This window comes from Oncorhynchus mykiss, chromosome 15 (assembly GCF_057628025.1).
Source record: "Oncorhynchus mykiss isolate SJ-2025 chromosome 15, ASM5762802v1, whole genome shotgun sequence".
NCBI lineage: Eukaryota > Metazoa > Chordata > Actinopteri > Salmoniformes > Salmonidae > Oncorhynchus > Oncorhynchus mykiss.
In genome coordinates, this window is record NC_143036.1 from 46,744,752 (window position 1) to 46,766,754 (window position 22,003).

Sequence of the window (22,003 nt, forward strand, 5' to 3'; positions counted from 1 at the left end):
GTGGCCGAGTGGTTAAGGCGATGGACTGCTTATCCATTGTGCTCTACATGCATGGGTTAGAATCTCATCGTGTAACAATTAAAATTCGGTGCTTTATTTTGGCACTGGAAGATTTTGACTTTCACAAACACTGGTAAAATTGCTGACTGCCACAGCGAGAGCACAGGACTTGGTATCTGAGTGGTGAAGGCGATGAACTGCATGTGTGGATTATAACACCAACCTCTTCAAAAAACATTTGTTATTTCCTCTCTTACATGGCCCCACATGAATGTAGAGTCCCTGCACAATCCTAGTGCGACTAATACGATTCAGGTATTGAAGAATAGCTTCACCAAGGGCAACCTCAATGGTTGGATTTGAACTGACACCTCAACACACTTAATCAAGCACTTGAGACCACTCGGCCTGACAAAACATTTGTTAAATGTCTCGATGGGATCGACACATGGCCTTGCCATTGCTCTGCCTAACTTTCATTGATTTCAATCTAGGGTTTACAGAGAGCAACTACAGTTTTTTAAGGTCATTTTCCACTTCTAAAATACAGGATGGGGTGGCCGAGTGGTTAAGGCGATGGACTACTAATCCATTGTGCTCTACATGCATGGGTTTGAATCCCATCCCCATCGTGTAACAATTAAAATTCGGTGATTTGTTTTGGCACTGGAAGATTTTGACTTTCACAAACACTGGTAAAATTGCTGACTGCCACAGCGAGAGCACAGGACTTGGTATCTGAGTGGTGAAGGCGATGAACTGCATGTGTGGATTATAACACCAACCTCTTCACACAACAGTTGTTATTTCCTCTCTTACATGGCCCCACATGAAAATAGAATCCCTGCGCAATCCTAGAGCGACTAATAAGATTCAGGTATTGAAGAATAACTTCACCAAGGGCAACCTCAATAGTGGGATTTGAACCGACACCTCAACACACTTAATCAAGCACTGGAGTCCACTCGGCCTGACAAAACATTTGTTAAATGTCTCGATGGGATCGACACATGACCTTGCCATTGCTCTGCATAACTTTCATTGATTTCAATCTAGGGTTTACATACAGCAACTACAGTCTTTTAAGGTCATTTGCAACTTCCAAAAAACAGGATGAGGTGGCCGAGTGGTTAAGGCGATGGACTGCTAATCCATTGTGCTCTGCATGCATGGGTTCGAATCCCATCCTCATCGTGTAACAATTAAAATGATCTGCTTTATTTTGGCACTGGAAGATTTTGACTTTCACAAACACTGGTAAAATTGCTGACTGCCACAGCGAGAGCACAGGACTTGGTATCTGAGTGGTGAAGGCGATGAACTGCATGTGTGGATTATAACGCCAACCTCTTCACAAAACATTTGTTATTTCATCTCTTACATGGCCCCACATGAATATAGAATCCCTGCGCAATTCTAGTGCGACTAATAAGATTCAGGTATTGAAGAATAGCTTCACCAAGGGCAACCTCAATGGTGGGATTTGAACCGACAGCTCAAAACACTTAATCAAGCACTTGAGACCACTCGGCCTGACAAAACATTTGTTAAATGTCTCGATGGGATCGACACATGGCCTTGCCATTGCTCTGCATAACTTTCATTGATTTCAATCTAGGGTTTACATACAGCAACTACAGTTTTTTAAGGTCATTTTCCACTTCTAAAATACAGGATGGGGTGGCCGAGTGGTTAAGGCGATGGACTGCTAATCCATTGTGCTCTGCATGCATGGGTTCGAATCCCATCCTCATCGTGTAACAATTAAAATGATGTGCTTTATTTTGGCACTGGAAGATTTTGACTTTCACAAACACTGGTAAAATTGCTGACTGCCACAGCGAGAGCACAGGACTTGGTATCTGAGTGGTGAAGGCGATGAACTGCATGTGTGGATTATAATGCCAACCTCTTCACAAAACATTTGTTATTTCATCTCTTACATGGCCCCACATGAATATAGAATCCCTGCGCAATTCTAGTGCGACTAATAAGATTCAGGTATTGAAGAATAGCTTCACCAAGGGCAACCTCAATGGTTGGATTTGAACCGACACCTCAACACACTTAATCAAGCACTTGAGACCACTCGGCCTGACAAAACATTTGTTAAATGTCTCGTTGGGATCGACACATGGCCCTGCCATTGCTCTGCCTAACTTTCATTGATTTCAATCTAGGGTTTACATATAGCAACTACAGGTTTTTAAGGTCATTTGCCACATGTAAATAACAGGATGAGGTGGATAAGTGGTTAAGGCGATGGACTGCTTATCCATTGTGCTCTACATGCATGGGTTAGAATCTCATCGTGTAACAATTAAAATTCTGTGCTTTATTTTGGCACTGGAAGATTTTGACTTTCACAAACACTGGTAAAATTGCTGACTGCCACAGTGAGAGCACAGGACTTGGTATCTGAGTGGTGAAGGCGATGAACTGCATGTGTGGATTATAACACCAACCTCTTCACACAAAATCTGTTATTTCCTCTCTTACATGGCCCCACATGAAAATAGAATCCCTGTGCAATCCTAGAGCGACTAATAAGATTCAGGTATTGAAGAATAACTTCACCAAGGGCAACCTCAATAGTGGGATTTGAACCGACACCTCAACACACTTAATCAAGCACTGGAGACCACTCGGCCTGACAAAACATTTGTTAAATGTCTCGTTGGGATCGACACATGGCCTTGCCATTGCTCTGCCTAACTTTCATTGATTTCAATCTAGGGTTTACATTACAGCAACTACAGTTTTTTAAGGTCATTTGCCACATTTAAATAACAGGATGAGGTGGATGAGTGGTTAAGGCGATGGACTGCTTATCCATTGTGCTCTACATGCATGGGTTAGAATCTCATCGTGTAACAATTAAAATTCGGTGCTTTATTTTGGCACTGGAAGATTTTGACTTTCACAAACACTGGTAAAATTGCTGACTGCCACAGCGAGAGCACATGACTTGGTATCTGAGTGGTGAAGGCGATGAACTGCATGTGTGGATTATAACACCAACCTCTTCACAAACATTTTTTATTTCCTCTCTTACATGGCCCCACATGAATATAGAATCCCGTCGCAATCCTAGTGCGTCTAATACGATTCAGGTATTGAAGAATAGCTTCACCAAGGGCAACCTCAATGGTGGGATTTGAACCGACAGCTCAAAACACTTAATCAAGCACTTGAGACCACTCGGCCTGACAAAACATTTGTTAAATGTCTCGATGGGATCGACACATGTCCTTGCCATTGCTCTGCATAACTTTCATTGATTTCAATCTAGGGTTTACATACAGCAACTACAGTCTTTTAAGGTCATTTGCAACTCCCAAAAAACAGGATGAGGTGGCCGAGTGGTTAAGGCGATGGACTGCTAATCCATTGTGCTCTGCATGCATGGGTTCGAATCCCATCCTCATCGTGTAACAATTAAAATTCGGTGCTTTATTTTGGCACTGGAAGATTTTGACTTTCACAAACACTGGTAAAATTGCTGACTGCCACAGCGAGAGCACAGGACTTGGTATCTGAGTGGTGAAGGCGATGAACTGCATGTGTGGATTATAACACCAACCTCTTCACAAAACATTTGTTATTTCCTCTCTTACATGGCCCCACATGAATGTAGAGTCCCTGCACAATCCTAGTGCGACTAATACGATTCAGGTATTGAAGAATAGCTTCACCAAGGGCAACCTCAATGGTTGGATTTGAACCGACACCTCAACACACTTAATCAAGCACTTGAGACCACTCGGCCTGACAAAACATTTGTTAAATGTCTCGATGGGATCGACACATGGCCTTGCCATTGCTCTGCCTAACTTTCATTGATTTCAATCTAGGGTTTACAGAGAGCAACTACAGTTTTTTAAGGTCATTTTCCACTTCTAAAATACAGGATGGGGTGGCCGAGTGGTTAAGGCGATGGCCTGCTTATCCATTGTGCTCTATATGCATGGGTTAGAATCTCATCGTGTAACAATTAAAATTCGGTGCTTTATTTTGGCACTGGAAGATTTTGACTTTCACAAACACTGGTAAAATTGCTGACTGCCACAGCGAGAGCACAGGACTTGGTATCTGAGTGGTGAAGGCGATGAACTGCATGTGTGGATTATAACACCAACCTCTTCAAAAAACATTTGTTATTTCCTCTCTTACATGGCCCCACATGAATGTAGAGTCCCTGCACAATCCTAGTGCGACTAATACGATTCAGGTATTGAAGAATAGCTTCACCAAGGGCAACCTCAATGGTTGGATTTGAACCGACACCTCAAGCACTTGAGACCACTCGGCCTGACAAAACATTTGTTAAATGTCTCGATGGGATCGACACATGGCCTTGCCATTGCTCTGCCTAACTTTCATTGATTTCAATCTAGGGTTTACAGAGAGCAACTACAGTTTTTTAAGGTCATTTTCCACTTCTAAAATACAGGATGGGGTGGCCGAGTGGTTAAGGCGATGGACTGCTAATCCATTGTGCTCTGCATGCATGGGTTCGAATCCCATCCCCATCGTGTAACAATTAAAATTCTGTGATTTGTTTTGGCACTGGAAGATTTTGACTTTCACAAACACTGGTAAAATTGCTGACTGCCACAGTGAGAGCACAGGACTTGGTATCTGAGTGGTGAAGGCGATGAACTGCATGTGTGGATTATAACACCAACCTCTTCACACAACATCTGTTATTTCCTCTCTTACATGGCCCCACATGAAAATAGAATCCCTGTGCAATCCTAGAGCGACTAATAAGATTCAGGTATTGAAGAATAACTTCACCAAGGGCAACCTCAATAGTGGGATTTGAACCGACACCTCAACACACTTAATCAAGCACTGGAGACCACTCGGCCTGACAAAACATTTGTTAAATGTCTCGTTGGGATCGACACATGGCCTTGCCATTGCTCTGCCTAACTTTCATTGATTTCAATCTAGGGTTTACATTACAGCAACTACAGTTTTTTAAGGTCATTTGCCACATTTAAATAACAGGATGAGGTGGATGAGTGGTTAAGGCGATGGACTGCTTATCCATTGTGCTCTACATGCATGGGTTAGAATCTCATCGTGTAACAATTAAAATTCGGTGCTTTATTTTGGCACTGGAAGATTTTGACTTTCACAAACACTGGTAAAATTGCTGACTGCCACAGCGAGAGCACAGGACTTGGTATCTGAGTGGTGAAGGCGATGAACTGCATGTGTGGATTATAACACCAACCTCTTCACAAAACATTTTTTATTTCCTCTCTTACATGGCCCCACATGAATATAGAATCCCGTCGCAATCCTAGTGCGTCTAATACGATTCAGGTATTGAAGAATAGCTTCACCAAGGGCAACCTCAATGGTGGGATTTGAACCGACAGCTCAAAACACTTAATCAAGCACTTGAGACCACTCGGCCTGACAAAACATTTGTAAAATGTCTCGATGGGATCGACACATGTCCTTGCCATTGCTCTGCATAACTTTCATTGATTTCAATCTAGGGTTTACATACAGCAACTACAGTCTTTTAAGGTCATTTGCAACTCCCAAAAAACAGGATGAGGTGGCCGAGTGGTTAAGGCGATGGACTGCTAATCCATTGTGCTCTGCATGCATGGGTTCGAATCCCATCCTCATCGTGTAACAATTAAAATTTGGTGCTTTATTTTGGCACTGGAAGATTTTGACTTTCACAAACACTGGTAAAATTGCTGACTGCCACAGCGATAGCACAGGACTTGGTATCTGAGTGGTGAAGGCGATGAACTGCATGTGTGGATTATAACACCAACCTCTTCACAAAACATTTGTTATTTCCTCTCTTACATGGCCCCACATGAATGTAGAGTCCCTGCACAATCCTAGAGCGACTAATAAGATTCAGGTATTGAAGAATAACTTCACCAAGGGCAACCTCAATAGTGGGATTTGAACCGACACCTCAACACACTTAATCAAGCACTGGAGACCACTCGGCCTGACAAAACATTTGTTAAATGTCTCGATGGGATAGACACATGTTCCTTGCCATTGCTCTGCATAACTTTCATTGATTTCAATCTAGGGTTTACATACAGCAACTACAGTATTTTAAGGTCATTTGCAACTTCTAAAAAACAGGATGAGGTGGCCGAGTGGTTAAGGCGATGGACTGCTAATCCATTGTGCTCTGCATGCATGGGTTTGAATCCCATCCTCATCGTGTAACAATTAAAATTTGGTGCTTTATTTTGGCACTGGAAGATTTTGACTTTCACAAACACTGGTAAAATTGCTGACTGCCACAGCGATAGCACAGGACTTGGTATCTGAGTGGTGAAGGTGATGAACTGCATGTGTGGATTATAACACCAACCTCTTCACAAAACATTTGTTATTTCCTCTCTTACATGGCCCCACATGAATGTAGAGTCCCTGCACAATCCTAGTGCGACTAATACGATTCAGGTATTGAAGAATAGCTTCACCAAGGGCAACCTCAATGGTTGGATTTGAACCGACACCTCAACACACTTAATCAAGCACTTGAGACCACTCGGCCTGACAAAACATTTGTTAAATGTCTCGTTGGGATCGACACATGGCCTTGCCATTGCTCTGCCTAACTTTCATTGATTTCAATCTAGGGTTTACATTACAGCAACTACAGTTTTTTAAGGTCATTTGCCACATTTAAATAACAGGATGAGGTGGATGAGTGGTTAAGGCGATGGACTGCTTATCCATTGTGCTCTACATGCATGGGTTAGAATCTCATCGTGTAACAATTAAAATTCTGTGCTTTATTTTGGCACTGGAAGATTTTGACTTTCACAAACACTGGTAAAATTGCTGACTGCCACAGCGAGAGCACAGGACTTGGTATCTGAGTGGTGAAGGCGATGAACTGCATGTGTGGATTATAACACCAACCTCTTCACAAAACATTTTTTATTTCCTCTCTTACATGGCCCCACATGAATATAGAATCCCGTCGCAATCCTAGTGCGTCTAATACGATTCAGGTATTGAAGAATAGCTTCACCAAGGGCAACCTCAATGGTGGGATTTGAACCGACAGCTCAAAACACTTAATCAAGCACTTGAGACCACTCGGCCTGACAAAACATTTGTTAAATGTCTCGATGGGATCGACACATGGCCTTGCCATTGCTCTGCATAACTTTCATTGATTTCAATCTAGGGTTTACATACAGCAACTACAGTCTTTTAAGGTCATTTGCAACTCCCAATAAACAGGATGAGGTGGCCGAGTGGTTAAGGCGATGGACTGCTAATCCATTGTGCTCTGCATGCATGGGTTCGAATCCCATCCTCATCGTGTAACAATTAAAATTTGGTGCTTTATTTTGGCACTGGAAGATTTTGACTTTCACAAACACTGGTAAAATTGCTGACTGCCACAGTGAGAGCACAGGACTTGGTATCTGAGTGGTGAAGGCGATGAACTGCATGTGTGCATTATAACACCAACCTCTTCACAAAACATTTGTTATTTCCTCTCTTACATGGCCCCACATGAATGTAGAGTCCCTGCACAATCCTAGTGCGACTAATACGATTCAGGTATTGAAGAATAGCTTCACCAAGGGCAACCTCAATGGTTGGATTTGAACCGACACCTCAACACACTTAATCAAGCACTTGAGACCACTCGGCCTGACAAAACATTTGTTAAATGTCTCGATGGGATCGACACATGGCCTTGCCATTGCTCTGCCTAACTTTCATTGATTTCAATCTAGGGTTTACAGAGAGCAACTACAGTTTTTTAAGGTCATTTTCCACTTCTAAAATACAGGATGGGGTGGCCGAGTGGTTAAGGCGATGGACTGCTTATCCATTGTGCTCTATATGCATGGGTTAGAATCTCATCGTGTAACAATTAAAATTCGGTGCTTTATTTTGGCACTGGAAGATTTTGACTTTCACAAACACTGGTAAAATTGCTGACTGCCACAGCGAGAGCACAGGACTTGGTAACTGAGTGGTGAAGGCGATGAACTGCATGTGTGGATTATAACACCAACCTCTTCACAAAACATTTGTTATTTCCTCTCTTACATGCCCCACATGAATGTAGAGTCCCTGCACAATCCTAGTGCGACTAATACGATTCAGGTATTGAAGAATAGCTTCACCAAGGGCAACCTCAATGGTGGGATTTGAACCGACAGCTCAAAACACTTAATCAAGCACTTGAGACCACTCGGCCTGACAAAACATTTTTTAAATGTCTTGATGGGATCGACACTTGTCCTTGCCATTGCTCTGCCTATCTTTCATTGATTTCAATCTAGGGTTTACATTACAGCAACTACAGTTTTTTAAGGTCATTTGCCACATGTAAATAACAGGATGAGGTGGCCGAGTGGTTAAGGCGATGGACTGCTAATCCATTGTGCTCTGCATGCATGGGTTCGAATCCCATCCCCATCGTGTAACAATTAAAATTCTGTGATTTGTTTTGGCACTGGAAGATTTTGACTTTCACAAACACTGGTAAAATTGCTGACTGCCACAGCGATAGCACAGGACTTGGTATCTGAGTGGTGAAGGCGATGAACTGCATATGTGGATTATAACACCAACCTCTTCACAAAACATTTGTTATTTCCTCTCTTACATGGCCCCACATGAATGTAGAGTCCCTGCACAATCCTAGTGCGACTAATACGATTCAGGTATTGAAGAATAGCTTCACCAAGGGCAACCTCAATGGTTGGATTTGAACCGACACCTCAACACACTTAATCAAGCACTTGAGACCACTCGGCCTGACAAAACATTTGTTAAATGTCTCGTTGGGATCGACACATGGCCTTGCCATTGCTCTGCCTAACTTTCATTGATTTCAATCTAGGGTTTACATTACAGCAACTACAGTTTTTTAAGGTCATTTGCCACATTTAAATAACAGGATGAGGTGGATGAGTGGTTAAGGCGATGGACTGCTTATCCATTGTGCTCTACATGCATGGGATAGAATCTCATCGTGTAACAATTAAAATTCGGTGCTTTATTTTGGCACTGGAAGATTTTGACTTTCACAAACACTGGTAAAATTGCTGACTGCCACAGCGAGAGCACAGGACTTGGTATCTGAGTGGTGAAGGCGATGAACTGCATGTGTGGATTATAACACCAACCTCTTCACACAACATTTGTTATTTCCTCTCTTACATGGCCCCACATGAAAATAGAATCCCTGCGCAATCCTAGAGCGACTAATAAGATTCAGGTATTGAAGAATAACTTCACCAAGGGCAACCTCAATAGTGGGATTTGAACCGACACCTCAACACACTTAATCAAGCACTGGAGACCACTCGGCCTGACAAAACATTTGTTAAATGTCTCGATGGGATAGACACATGGCCTTGCCATTGCTCTGCATAACTTTCATTGATTTCAATCTAGGGTTTACATACAGCAACTACAGTATTTTAAGGTCATTTGCAACTTCTAAAAAACAGGATGAGGTGGCCGAGTGGTTAAGGCGATGGACTGCTAATCCATTGTGCTCTGCATGCATGGGTTTGAATCCCATCCTCATCGTGTAACAATTAAAATTCGGTGCTTTATTTTGGCACTGGAAGATTTTGACTTTCACAAACACTGGTAAAATTGCTGACTGCCACAGCGATAGCACAGGACTTGGTATCTGAGTGGTGAAGGTGATGAACTGCATGTGTGGATTATAACACCAACCTCTTCACAAAACATTTGTTATTTCCTCTCTTACATGGCCCCACATGAATGTAGAGTCCCTGCACAATCCTAGTGCGACTAATACGATTCAGGTATTGAAGAATAGCTTCACCAAGGGCAACCTCAATGGTTGGATTTGAACCGACACCTCAACACACTTAATCAAGCACTTGAGACCACTCGGCCTGACAAAACATTTGTTAAATGTCTCGTTGGGATCGACACATGGCCTTGCCATTGCTCTGCCTAACTTTCATTGATTTCAATCTAGGGTTTACATTACAGCAACTACAGTTTTTTAAGGTCATTTGCCACATTTAAATAACAGGATGAGGTGGATGAGTGGTTAAGGCGATGGACTTCTTATCCATTGTGCTCTACATGCATGGGTTAGAATCTCATCGTGTAACAATTAAAATTCGGTGCTTTATTTTGGCACTGGAAGATTTTGACTTTCACAAACACTGGTAAAATTGCTGACTGCCACAGCGAGAGCACAGGACTTGGTATCTGAGTGGTGAAGGCGATGAACTGCATGTGTGGATTATAACACCAACCTCTTCAAAAAACATTTGTTATTTCCTCTCTTACATGGCCCCACATGAATGTAGAGTCCCTGCACAATCCTAGTGCGACTAATACGATTCAGGTATTGAAGAATAGCTTCACCAAGGGCAACCTCAATGGTTGGATTTGAACCGACACCTCAACACACTTAATCAAGCACTTGAGACCACTCGGCCTGACAAAACATTTGTTAAATGTCTCGATGGGATCGACACATGGCCTTGCCATTGCTCTGCCTAACTTTCATTGATTTCAATCTAGGGTTTACAGAGAGCAACTACAGTTTTTTAAGGTCATTTTCCACTTCTAAAATACAGGATGGGGTGGCCGAGTGGTTAAGGCGATGGACTGCTAATCCATTGTGCTCTGCATGCATGGGTTCGAATCCCATCCCCATCGTGTAACAATTAAAATTCTGTGATTTGTTTTGGCACTGGAAGATTTTGACTTTCACAAACACTGGTAAAACTGCTGACTGCCACAGTGAGAGCACAGGACTTGGTATCTGAGTGGTGAAGGCGATGAACTGCATGTGTGGATTATAACACCAACCTCTTCACACAACATCTGTTATTTCCTCTCTTACATGGCCCCACATGAAAATAGAATCCCTGTGCAATCCTAGAGCGACTAATAAGATTCAGGTATTGAAGAATAACTTCACCAAGGGCAACCTCAATAGTGGGATTTGAACCGACACCTCAACACACTTAATCAAGCACTGGAGACCACTCGGCCTGACAAAACATTTGTTAAATGTCTCGTTGGGATCGACACATGGCCTTGCCATTGCTCTGCCTAACTTTCATTGATTTCAATCTAGGGTTTACATTACAGCAACTACAGTTTTTTAAGGTCATTTGCCACATTTAAATAACAGGATGAGGTGGATGAGTGGTTAAGGCGATGGACTGCTTATCCATTGTGCTCTACATGCATGGGTTAGAATCTCATCGTGTAACAATTAAAATTCGGTGCTTTATTTTGGCACTGGAAGATTTTGACTTTCACAAACACTGGTAAAATTGCTGACTGCCACAGCGAGAGCACAGGACTTGGTATCTGAGTGGTGAAGGCGATGAACTGCATGTGTGGATTATAACACCAACCTCTTCACAAAACATTTTTTATTTCCTCTCTTACATGGCCCCACATGAATATAGAATCCCGTCGCAATCCTAGTGCGTCTAATACGATTCAGGTATTGAAGAATAGCTTCACCAAGGGCAACCTCAATGGTGGGATTTGAACCGACAGCTCAAAACACTTAATCAAGCACTTGAGACCACTCGGCCTGACAAAACATTTGTTAAATGTCTTGATGGGATCGACACTTGTCCTTGCCATTGCTCTGCCTATCTTTCATTGATTTCAATCTAGGGTTTACATACAGCAACTACAGTATTTTAAGGTCATTTGCAACTTCTAAAAAACAGGATGAGGTGGCCGAGTGGTTAAGGCGATGGACTGCTAATCCATTGTGCTCTGCATGCATGGGTTTGAATCCCATCCTCATCGTGTAACAATTAAAATTCGGTGCTTTATTTTGGCACTGGAAGATTTTGACTTTCACAAACACTGGTAAAATTGCTGACTGCCACAGCGATAGCACAGGACTTGGTATCTGAGTGGTGAAGGTGATGAACTGCATGTGTGGATTATAACACCAACCTCTTCACAAAACATTTGTTATTTCCTCTCTTACATGGCCCCACATGAATGTAGAGTCCCTGCACAATCCTAGTGCGACTAATACGATTCAGGTATTGAAGAATAGCTTCACCAAGGGCAACCTCAATGGTTGGATTTGAACCGACACCTCAACACACTTAATCAAGCACTTGAGACCACTCGGCCTGACAAAACATTTGTTAAATGTCTCGTTGGGATCGACACATGGCCTTGCCATTGCTCTGCCTAACTTTCATTGATTTCAATCTAGGGTTTACATTACAGCAACTACAGTTTTTTAAGGTCATTTGCCACATTTAAATAACAGGATGAGGTGGATGAGTGGTTAAGGCGATGGACTGCTTATCCATTGTGCTCTACATGCATGGGTTAGAATCTCATCGTGTAACAATTAAAATTCGGTGCTTTATTTTGGCACTGGAAGATTTTGACTTTCACAAACACTGGTAAAATTGCTGACTGCCACAGCGAGAGCACAGGACTTGGTATCTGAGTGGTGAAGGCGATGAACTGCATGTGTGGATTATAACACCAACCTCTTCAAAAAACATTTGTTATTTCCTCTCTTACATGGCCCCACATGAATGTAGAGTCCCTGCACAATCCTAGTGCGACTAATACGATTCAGGTATTGAAGAATAGCTTCACCAAGGGCAACCTCAATGGTTGGATTTGAACCGACACCTCAACACACTTAATCAAGCACTTGAGACCACTCGGCCTGACAAAACATTTGTTAAATGTCTCGATGGGATCGACACATGGCCTTGCCATTGCTCTGCCTAACTTTCATTGATTTCAATCTAGGGTTTACAGAGAGCAACTACAGTTTTTTAAGGTCATTTTCCACTTCTAAAATACAGGATGGGGTGGCCGAGTGGTTAAGGCGATGGACTGCTAATCCATTGTGCTCTGCATGCATGGGTTCGAATCCCATCCCCATCGTGTAACAATTAAAATTCTGTGATTTGTTTTGGCACTGGAAGATTTTGACTTTCACAAACACTGGTAAAACTGCTGACTGCCACAGTGAGAGCACAGGACTTGGTATCTGAGTGGTGAAGGCGATGAACTGCATGTGTGGATTATAACACCAACCTCTTCACACAACATCTGTTATTTCCTCTCTTACATGGCCCCACATGAAAATAGAATCCCTGTGCAATCCTAGAGCGACTAATAAGATTCAGGTATTGAAGAATAACTTCACCAAGGGCAACCTCAATAGTGGGATTTGAACCGACACCTCAACACACTTAATCAAGCACTGGAGACCACTCGGCCTGACAAAACATTTGTTAAATGTCTCGTTGGGATCGACACATGGCCTTGCCATTGCTCTGCCTAACTTTCATTGATTTCAATCTAGGGTTTACATTACAGCAACTACAGTTTTTTAAGGTCATTTGCCACATTTAAATAACAGGATGAGGTGGATGAGTGGTTAAGGCGATGGACTGCTTATCCATTGTGCTCTACATGCATGGGTTAGAATCTCATCGTGTAACAATTAAAATTCGGTGCTTTATTTTGGCACTGGAAGATTTTGACTTTCACAAACACTGGTAAAATTGCTGACTGCCACAGTGAGAGCACAGGACTTGGTATCTGAGTGGTGAAGGCGATGAACTGCATGTGTGCATTATAACACCAACCTCTTCACAAAACATTTGTTATTTCCTCTCTTACATGGCCCCACATGAATGTAGAGTCCCTGCACAATCCTAGTGCGACTAATACGATTCAGGTATTGAAGAATAGCTTCACCAAGGGCAACCTCAATGGTTGGATTTGAACCGACACCTCAACACACTTAATCAAGCACTTGAGACCACTCGGCCTGACAAAACATTTGTTAAATGTCTCGATGGGATCGACACATGGCCTTGCCATTGCTCTGCCTAACTTTCATTGATTTCAATCTAGGGTTTACAGAGAGCAACTACAGTTTTTTAAGGTCATTTTCCACTTCTAAAATACAGGATGGGGTGGCCGAGTGGTTAAGGCGATGGACTGCTTATCCATTGTGCTCTATATGCATGGGTTAGAATCTCATCGTGTAACAATTAAAATTCGGTGCTTTATTTTGGCACTGGAAGATTTTGACTTTCACAAACACTGGTAAAATTGCTGACTGCCACAGCGAGAGCACAGGACTTGGTATCTGAGTGGTGAAGGCGATGAACTGCATGTGTGGATTATAACACCAACCTCTTCACAAAACATTTGTTATTTCCTCTCTTACATGGCCCCACATGAATGTAGAGTCCCTGCACAATCCTAGTGCGACTAATACGATTCAGGTATTGAAGAATAGCTTCACCAAGGGCAACCTCAATGGTTGGATTTGAACCGACAGCTCAACACACTTAATCAAGCACTTGAGACCACTCGGCCTGACAAAACATTTGTTAAATGTCTCGTTGGGATCGACACATGGCCCTGCCATTGCTCTGCCTATCTTTCATTGATTTCAATCTAGGGTTTACATATAGCAACTACAGTTTTTTAAGGTCATTTGCCACATGTAAATAACAGGATGAGGTGCCCGAGTGGTTAAGGCGATGGACTGCTAATCCATTGTGCTCTGCATGCATGGGTTCGAATCCCATCCCCATCGTGTAACAATTAAAATTCTGTGATTTGTTTTGGCACTGGAAGATTTTGACTTTCACAAACACTGGTAAAATTGCTGACTGCCACAGTGAGAGCACAGGACTTGGTATCTGAGTGGTGAAGGCGATGAACTGCATGTGTGGATTATAACACCAACCTCTTCACACAACATCTGTTATTTCCTCTCTTACATGGCCCCACATGAAAATAGAATCCCTGTGCAATCCTAGAGCGACTAATAAGATTCAGGTATTGAAGAATAACTTCACCAAGGGCAACCTCAATAGTGGGATTTGAACCGACACCTCAACACACTTAATCAAGCACTGGAGACCACTCGGCCTGACAAAACATTTGTTAAATGTCTCGTTGGGATCGACACATGGCCTTGCCATTGCTCTGCCTAACTTTCATTGATTTCAATCTAGGGTTTACATTACAGCAACTACAGTTTTTTAAGGTCATTTGCCACATTTAAATAACAGGATGAGGTGGATGAGTGGTTAAGGCGATGGACTGCTTATCCATTGTGCTCTACATGCATGGGTTAGAATCTCATCGTGTAACAATTAAAATTCGGTGCTTTATTTTGGCACTGGAAGATTTTGACTTTCACAAACACTGGTAAAATTGCTGACTGCCACAGTGAGAGCACAGGACTTGGTATCTGAGTGGTGAAGGCGATGAACTGCATGTGTGCATTATAACACCAACCTCTTCACAAAACATTTGTTATTTCCTCTCTTACATGGCCCCACATGAATGTAGAGTCCCTGCACAATCCTAGTGCGACTAATACGATTCAGGTATTGAAGAATAGCTTCACCAAGGGCAACCTCAATGGTTGGATTTGAACCGACACCTCAACACACTTAATCAAGCACTTGAGACCACTCGGCCTGACAAAACATTTGTTAAATGTCTCGATGGGATCGACACATGGCCTTGCCATTGCTCTGCCTAACTTTCATTGATTTCAATCTAGGGTTTACAGAGAGCAACTACAGTTTTTTAAGGTCATTTTCCACTTCTAAAATACAGGATGGGGTGGCCGAGTGGTTAAGGCGATGGACTGCTTATCCATTGTGCTCTATATGCATGGGTTAGAATCTCATCGTGTAACAATTAAAATTCGGTGCTTTATTTTGGCACTGGAAGATTTTGACTTTCACAAACACTGGTAAAATTGCTGACTGCCACAGCGAGAGCACAGGACTTGGTATCTGAGTGGTGAAGGCGATGAACTGCATGTGTGGATTATAACACCAACCTCTTCACAAAACATTTGTTATTTCCTCTCTTACATGGCCCCACATGAATGTAGAGTCCCTGCACAATCCTAGTGCGACTAATACGATTCAGGTATTGAAGAATAGCTTCACCAAGGGCAACCTCAATGGTTGGATTTGAACCGACAGCTCAACACACTTAATCAAGCACTTGAGACCACTCGGCCTGACAAAACATTTGTTAAATGTCTCGTTGGGATCGACACATGGCCCTGCCATTGCTCTGCCTATCTTTCATTGATTTCAATCTAGGGTTTACATATAGCAACTACAGTTTTTTAAGGTCATTTGCCACATGTAAATAACAGGATGAGGTGCCCGAGTGGTTAAGGCGATGGACTGCTAATCCATTGTGCTCTGCATGCATGGGTTCGAATCCCATCCCCATCGTGTAACAATTAAAATTCTGTGATTTGTTTTGGCACTGGAAGATTTTGACTTTCACAAACACTGGTAAAATTGCTGACTGCCACAGTGAGAGCACAGGACTTGGTATCTGAGTGGTGAAGGCGATGAACTGCATGTGTGGATTATAACACCAACCTCTTCACACAACATCTGCTATTTCCTCTCTTACATGGCCCCACATGAAAATAGAATCCCTGTGCAATCCTAGAGCGACTAATAAGATTCAGGTATTGAAGAATAACTTCACCAAGGGCAACCTCAATAGTGGGATTTGAACCGACACCTCAACACACTTAATCAAGCACTGGAGACCACTCGGCCTGACAAAACATTTGTTAAATGTCTCGTTGGGATCGACACATGGCCTTGCCATTGCTCTGCCTAACTTTCATTGATTTCAATCTAGGGTTTACATTACAGCAACTACAGTTTTTTAAGGTCATTTGCCACATTTAAAAAACAGGATGAGGTGGCCGAGTGGTTAAGGCGATGGACTGCTAATCCATTGTGCTCTGCATGCATGGGTTCGAATCCCATCCTCATCGTGTAACAATTAAAATTTGGTGCTTTATTTTGGCACTGGAAGATTTTGACTTTCACAAACACTGGTAAAATTGCTGACTGCCACAGCGATAGCACAGGACTTGGTATCTGAGTGGTGAAGGCGATGAACTGCATGTGTGGATTATAACACCAACCTCTTCACAAAACATTTGTTATTTCCTCTCTTACATGGCCCCACATGAATGTAGAGTCCCTGCACAATCCTAGTGCGACTAATACGATTCAGGTATTGAAGAATAGCTTCACCAAGGGCAACCTCAATGGTGGGATTTGAACCGACAGCTCAAAACACTTAATCAAGCACTTGAGACCACTCGGCCTGACAAAACATTTGTTAAATGTCTTGATGGGATCGACACTTGTCCTTGCCATTGCTCTGCCTATCTTTCATTGATTTCAATCTAGGGTTTACATATAGCAACTACAGTTTTTTAAGGTCATTTGCCACATGTAAATAACAGGATGAGGTGGCCGAGTGGTTAAGGCGATGGACTGCTAATCCATTGTGCTCTGCATGCATGGGTTCGAATCCCTTCCTCATCGTGTAACAATTAAAATTCGGTGCTTTATTTTGGCACTGGAAGATTTTGACTTTCACAAACACTGGTAAAATTGCTGACTGCCACAGCGAGAGCACAGGACTTGGTATCTGAGTGGTGAAGGCGATGAACTGCATGTGTGGATTATAACACCAACCTCTTCACACAACATTTGTTATTTCCTCTCTTACATGGCCCCACATGAAAATAGAATCCCTGCGCAATCCTAGAGCGACTAATAAGATTCAGGTATTGAAGAATAACTTCACCAAGGGCAACCTCAATAGTGGGATTTGAACCGACACCTCAACACACTTAATCAAGCACTGGAGACCACTCGGCCTGACAAAACATTTGTTAAATGTCTCGATGGGATAGACACATGGCCTTGCCATTGCTCTGCATAACTTTCATTGATTTCAATCTAGGGTTTACATACAGCAACTAAAGTCTTTTAAGGTCATTTGCAACTCCCAAAAAACAGGATAAGGTGGCCTAGTGGTTAAGGCGATGGACTGCTAATCAATTGTGCTCTGCATGCATGGGTTCGAATCCCATCCTCATCGTGCCATTGCTCTGCCTATCTTTCATTGATTTCAATCTAGGGTTTACATATAGCAACTACAGTTTTTTTAAGGTCATTTGCCACATGTAAATAACAGGATGAGGTGGCCGAGTGGTTAAGGCGATGGACTGCTAATCCATTGTGCTCTGCATGCATGGGTTCGAATCCCATCCTCATCGTGTAACAATTGAAATTCGGTGCTTTATTTTGGCACTGGAAGATTTTGACTTTCACAAACACTGGTAAAATTGCTCACTGCCACAGCGATAGCACAGGACTTGGTATCTGAGTGGTGAAGGCGATGAACTGCATGTGTGGATTATAACACCAACCTCTTCACACAACATCTGTTATTTCCTCTCTTACATGGCCCCACATGAAAATAGAATCCCTGCGCAATCCTTGAGCGACTAATAAGATTCAGGTATTGAAGAATAACTTCACCAAGGGCAACCTCAATAGTGGGATTTGAACCGACACCTCAACACACTTAATCAAGCACTGGAGACCACTCGGCCTGACAAAACATTTGTTAAATGTCTCGTTGGGATCGACACATGGCCTTGCCATTGCTCTGCCTAACTTTCATTGATTTCAATCTAGGGTTTACATTACAGCAACTACAGTTTTTTAAGGTCATTTGCCACATTTAAATAACAGGATGAGGTGGATGAGTGGTTAAGGCGATGGACTGCTTATCCATTGTGCTCTACATGCATGGGTTAGAATCTCATCGTGTAACAATTAAAATTCGGTGCTTTATTTTGGCACTGGAAGATTTTGACTTTCACAAACACTGGTAAAATTGCTGACTGCCACAGCGAGAGCACAGGACTTGGTATCTGAGTGGTGAAGGCGATGAACTGCATGTGTGGATTATAACACCAACCTCTTCACACAACATTTGTTATTTCCTCTCTTACATGGCCCCACATGAAAATAGAATCCCTGCGCAATCCTAGAGCGACTAATAAGATTCAGGTATTGAAGAATAACTTCACCAAGGGCAACCTCAATAGTGGGATTTGAACCGACACCTCAACACACTTAATCAAGCACTGGAGACCACTCGGCCTGACAAAACGTTTGTTAAATGTCTCGTTGGGATCGACACATGGCCCTGCCATTGCTCTGCCTATCTTTCATTGATTTCAATCTAGGGTTTACATATAGCAACTACAGTTTTTTAAGGTCATTTGCCACATGTAAATAACAGGATGAGGTGGCCGAGTGGTTAAGGCGATGGACTGCTAATCCATTGTGCTCTGCATGCATGGGTTCGAATCCCATCCTCATCGTGTAACAATTAAAATTCGGTGCTTTATTTTGGCACTGGAAGATTTTGACTTTCACAAACACTGGTAAAATTGCTGACTGCCACAGCGAGAGCACAGGACTTGGTATCTGAGTGGTGAAGGCGATGAACTGCATGTGTGGATTATAACACCAACCTCTTCACAAAACATTTGTTATTTCCTCTCTTACATGGCCCCACATGAATATAGAATCCCGTCGCAATCCTAGTGCGACTAATACGATTCAGGTATTGAAGAATAGCTTCACCAAGGGCAACCTCAATGGTGGGATTTGAACCGACAGCTCAAAACACTTAATCAAGCACTTGAGACCACTCGGCCTGACAAAAAATTTGTTAAATGTCTCGATGGGATCGACACATGTCCTTGCCATTGCTCTGCATAACTTTCATTGATTTCAATCTAGGGTTTACATACAGCAACTACAGTCTTTTAAGGTCATTTGCAACTCCCAAAAAACAGGATAAGGTGGCCTAGTGGTTAAGGCGATGGACTGCTAATCCATTGTGCTCTGCATGCATGGGTTCGAATCCCATCCTCATCGTGTAGCAATTAAAATTCTGTGCTTTATTTTGAAACTGGAAGATTTTGACTTTCACAAACACTGGTAAAATTGCTGACTGCCACAGCGATAGCACAGGACTTGGTATCTGAGTGGTGAAGGCGATGAACTGCATGTGTGGATTATAACACCAACCTCTTCACAAAACATTTGTTATTTCCTCTCTTACATGGCCCCACATGAATGTAGAGTCCCTGCACAATCCTAGTGCGACTAATACGATTCAGGTATTGAAGAATAGCTTCACCAAGGGCAACCTCAATGGTTGGATTTGAACCGACAGCTCAACACACTTAATCAAGCACTTGAGACCACTCGGCCTGACAAAACATTTGTTAAATGTCTCGTTGGGATCGACACATGGCCCTGCCATTGCTCTGCCTATCTTTCATTGATTTCAATCTAGGGTTTACATATAGCAACTACAGTTTTTTTAAGGTCATTTGCCACATGTAAATAACAGGATGAGGTGGCCGAGTGGTTAAGGCGATGGACTGCTAATCCATTGTGCTCTGCATGCATGGGTTCGAATCCCATCCTCATCGTGGAACAATTAAAATTCTGTGCTTTATTTTGGCACTGGAAGATTTTGACTTTCACAAACACTGGTAAAATTGCTGACTGCCACAGCGATAGCACAGGACTTGGTATCTGAGTGGTGAAGGCGATGAACTGCATGTGTGGATTATAACACCAACCTCTTCACAAAACATTTGTTATTTCCTCTCTTACATGGCCCCACATGAATGTAGAGTCCCTGCACAATCCTAGTGCGACTAATACGATTCAGGTATTGAAGAATAGCTTCACCAAGGGCAACCTCAATAGTGGGATTTGAACCGACACCTCAACACACTTAATCAAGCACTGGAGACCACTCGGCCTGACAAAACATTTGTTAAATGTCTCGTTGGGATCGACACATGGCCCTGCCATTGCTCTGCCTAACTTTCATTGATTTCAATCTAGGGTTTACATTACAGCAACTACAGTTTTTTAAGGTCATTTGCCACATTTAAATAACAGGATGAGGTGGATGAGTGGTTAAGGCGATGGACTGCTTATCCATTGTGCTCTACATGCATGGGTTAGAATCTCATCGTGTAACAATTAAAATTCGGTGCTTTATTTTGGCACTGGAAGATTTTGACTTTTAAGGTCATTTGCAACTCCCAAAAAACAGGATGAGGTGGCCGAGTGGTTAAGGCGATGGACTGCTAATCCATTGTGCTCTGCATGCATGGGTTCGAATCCCATCCTCATCGTGTAACAATTAAAATTTGGTGCTTTATTTTGGCACTGGAAGATTTTGACTTTCACAAACACTGGTAAAATTGCTGACTGCCACAGCGATAGCACAGGACTTGGTATCTGAGTGGTGAAGGCGATGAACTGCATGTGTGGATTATAACACCAACCTCTTCACAAAACATTTGTTATTTCCTCTCTTACATGGCCCCACATGAATGTAGAGTCCCTGCACAATCCTAGTGCGACTAATACGATTCAGGTATTGAAGAATAGCTTCACCAAGGGCAACCTCAATGGTTGGATTTGAACCGACAGCTCAACACACTTAATCAAGCACTTGAGACCACTCGGCCTGACAAAACATTTGTTAAATGTCTCGTTGGGATCGACACATGGCCCTGCCATTGCTCTGCCTATCTTTCATTGATTTCAATCTAGGGTTTACATATAGCAACTACAGTTTTTTTAAGGTCATTTGCCACATGTAAATAACAGGATGAGGTGGCCGAGTGGTTAAGGCGATGGACTGCTAATCCATTGTGCTCTGCATGCATGGGTTCGAATCCCATCCTCATCGTGTAACAATTAAAATTCGGTGCTTTATTTTGGCACTGGAAGATTTTGACTTTCACAAACACTGGTAAAATTGCTCACTGCCACAGCGATAGCACAGGACTTGGTATCTGAGTGGTGAAGGCGATGAACTGCATGTGTGGATTATAACACCAACCTCTTCACACAACATCTGTTATTTCCTCTCTTACATGGCCCCACATGAAAATAGAATCCCTGCGCAATCCTAGAGCGACTAATAAGATTCAGGTATTGAAGAATAACTTCACCAAGGGCAACCTCAATAGTGGGATTTGAACCGACACCTCAACACACTTAATCAAGCACTGGAGACC

General features: G+C 42.6%; 15 non-coding genes across 15 annotated transcripts; all 15 read left to right on the plus strand.

Annotated features, from left to right (window-relative positions):
• The first annotated feature begins 550 nt into the window (after nucleotides 1-550).
• On the plus strand, nucleotides 551-632 carry trnas-acu (transfer RNA serine (anticodon ACU)). Its single transcript has one exon. It is a non-coding gene; the product is annotated as a tRNA-Ser (tRNA).
• A 480-nt stretch (nucleotides 633-1,112) lies between these two features.
• On the plus strand, nucleotides 1,113-1,194 carry trnas-gcu (transfer RNA serine (anticodon GCU)). The gene has a single exon. It is a non-coding gene; the product is annotated as a tRNA-Ser (tRNA).
• A 480-nt stretch (nucleotides 1,195-1,674) lies between these two features.
• trnas-gcu (transfer RNA serine (anticodon GCU)) lies at nucleotides 1,675-1,756 on the plus strand. The gene has a single exon. It is a non-coding gene; the product is annotated as a tRNA-Ser (tRNA).
• A 1,592-nt stretch (nucleotides 1,757-3,348) lies between these two features.
• Nucleotides 3,349-3,430, plus strand: trnas-gcu (transfer RNA serine (anticodon GCU)). Its single transcript has one exon. It is a non-coding gene; the product is annotated as a tRNA-Ser (tRNA).
• Nucleotides 3,431-4,453: 1,023 nt separating this feature from the next.
• trnas-gcu (transfer RNA serine (anticodon GCU)) lies at nucleotides 4,454-4,535 on the plus strand. Its single transcript has one exon. It is a non-coding gene; the product is annotated as a tRNA-Ser (tRNA).
• Nucleotides 4,536-5,572: 1,037 nt separating this feature from the next.
• Nucleotides 5,573-5,654, plus strand: trnas-gcu (transfer RNA serine (anticodon GCU)). Its single transcript has one exon. It is a non-coding gene; the product is annotated as a tRNA-Ser (tRNA).
• Nucleotides 5,655-7,254: 1,600 nt separating this feature from the next.
• Nucleotides 7,255-7,336, plus strand: trnas-gcu (transfer RNA serine (anticodon GCU)). Its single transcript has one exon. It is a non-coding gene; the product is annotated as a tRNA-Ser (tRNA).
• Nucleotides 7,337-10,610: 3,274 nt separating this feature from the next.
• On the plus strand, nucleotides 10,611-10,692 carry trnas-gcu (transfer RNA serine (anticodon GCU)). Its single transcript has one exon. It is a non-coding gene; the product is annotated as a tRNA-Ser (tRNA).
• Nucleotides 10,693-12,848: 2,156 nt separating this feature from the next.
• On the plus strand, nucleotides 12,849-12,930 carry trnas-gcu (transfer RNA serine (anticodon GCU)). The gene has a single exon. It is a non-coding gene; the product is annotated as a tRNA-Ser (tRNA).
• A 3,831-nt stretch (nucleotides 12,931-16,761) lies between these two features.
• trnas-gcu (transfer RNA serine (anticodon GCU)) lies at nucleotides 16,762-16,843 on the plus strand. The gene has a single exon. It is a non-coding gene; the product is annotated as a tRNA-Ser (tRNA).
• A 1,220-nt stretch (nucleotides 16,844-18,063) lies between these two features.
• On the plus strand, nucleotides 18,064-18,145 carry trnas-gcu (transfer RNA serine (anticodon GCU)). Its single transcript has one exon. It is a non-coding gene; the product is annotated as a tRNA-Ser (tRNA).
• Nucleotides 18,146-19,182: 1,037 nt separating this feature from the next.
• Nucleotides 19,183-19,264, plus strand: trnas-gcu (transfer RNA serine (anticodon GCU)). The gene has a single exon. It is a non-coding gene; the product is annotated as a tRNA-Ser (tRNA).
• Nucleotides 19,265-20,307: 1,043 nt separating this feature from the next.
• trnas-gcu (transfer RNA serine (anticodon GCU)) lies at nucleotides 20,308-20,389 on the plus strand. Its single transcript has one exon. It is a non-coding gene; the product is annotated as a tRNA-Ser (tRNA).
• A 638-nt stretch (nucleotides 20,390-21,027) lies between these two features.
• trnas-gcu (transfer RNA serine (anticodon GCU)) lies at nucleotides 21,028-21,109 on the plus strand. The gene has a single exon. It is a non-coding gene; the product is annotated as a tRNA-Ser (tRNA).
• Nucleotides 21,110-21,590: 481 nt separating this feature from the next.
• Nucleotides 21,591-21,672, plus strand: trnas-gcu (transfer RNA serine (anticodon GCU)). The gene has a single exon. It is a non-coding gene; the product is annotated as a tRNA-Ser (tRNA).
• The last annotated feature ends 331 nt before the right edge of the window (nucleotides 21,673-22,003 follow it).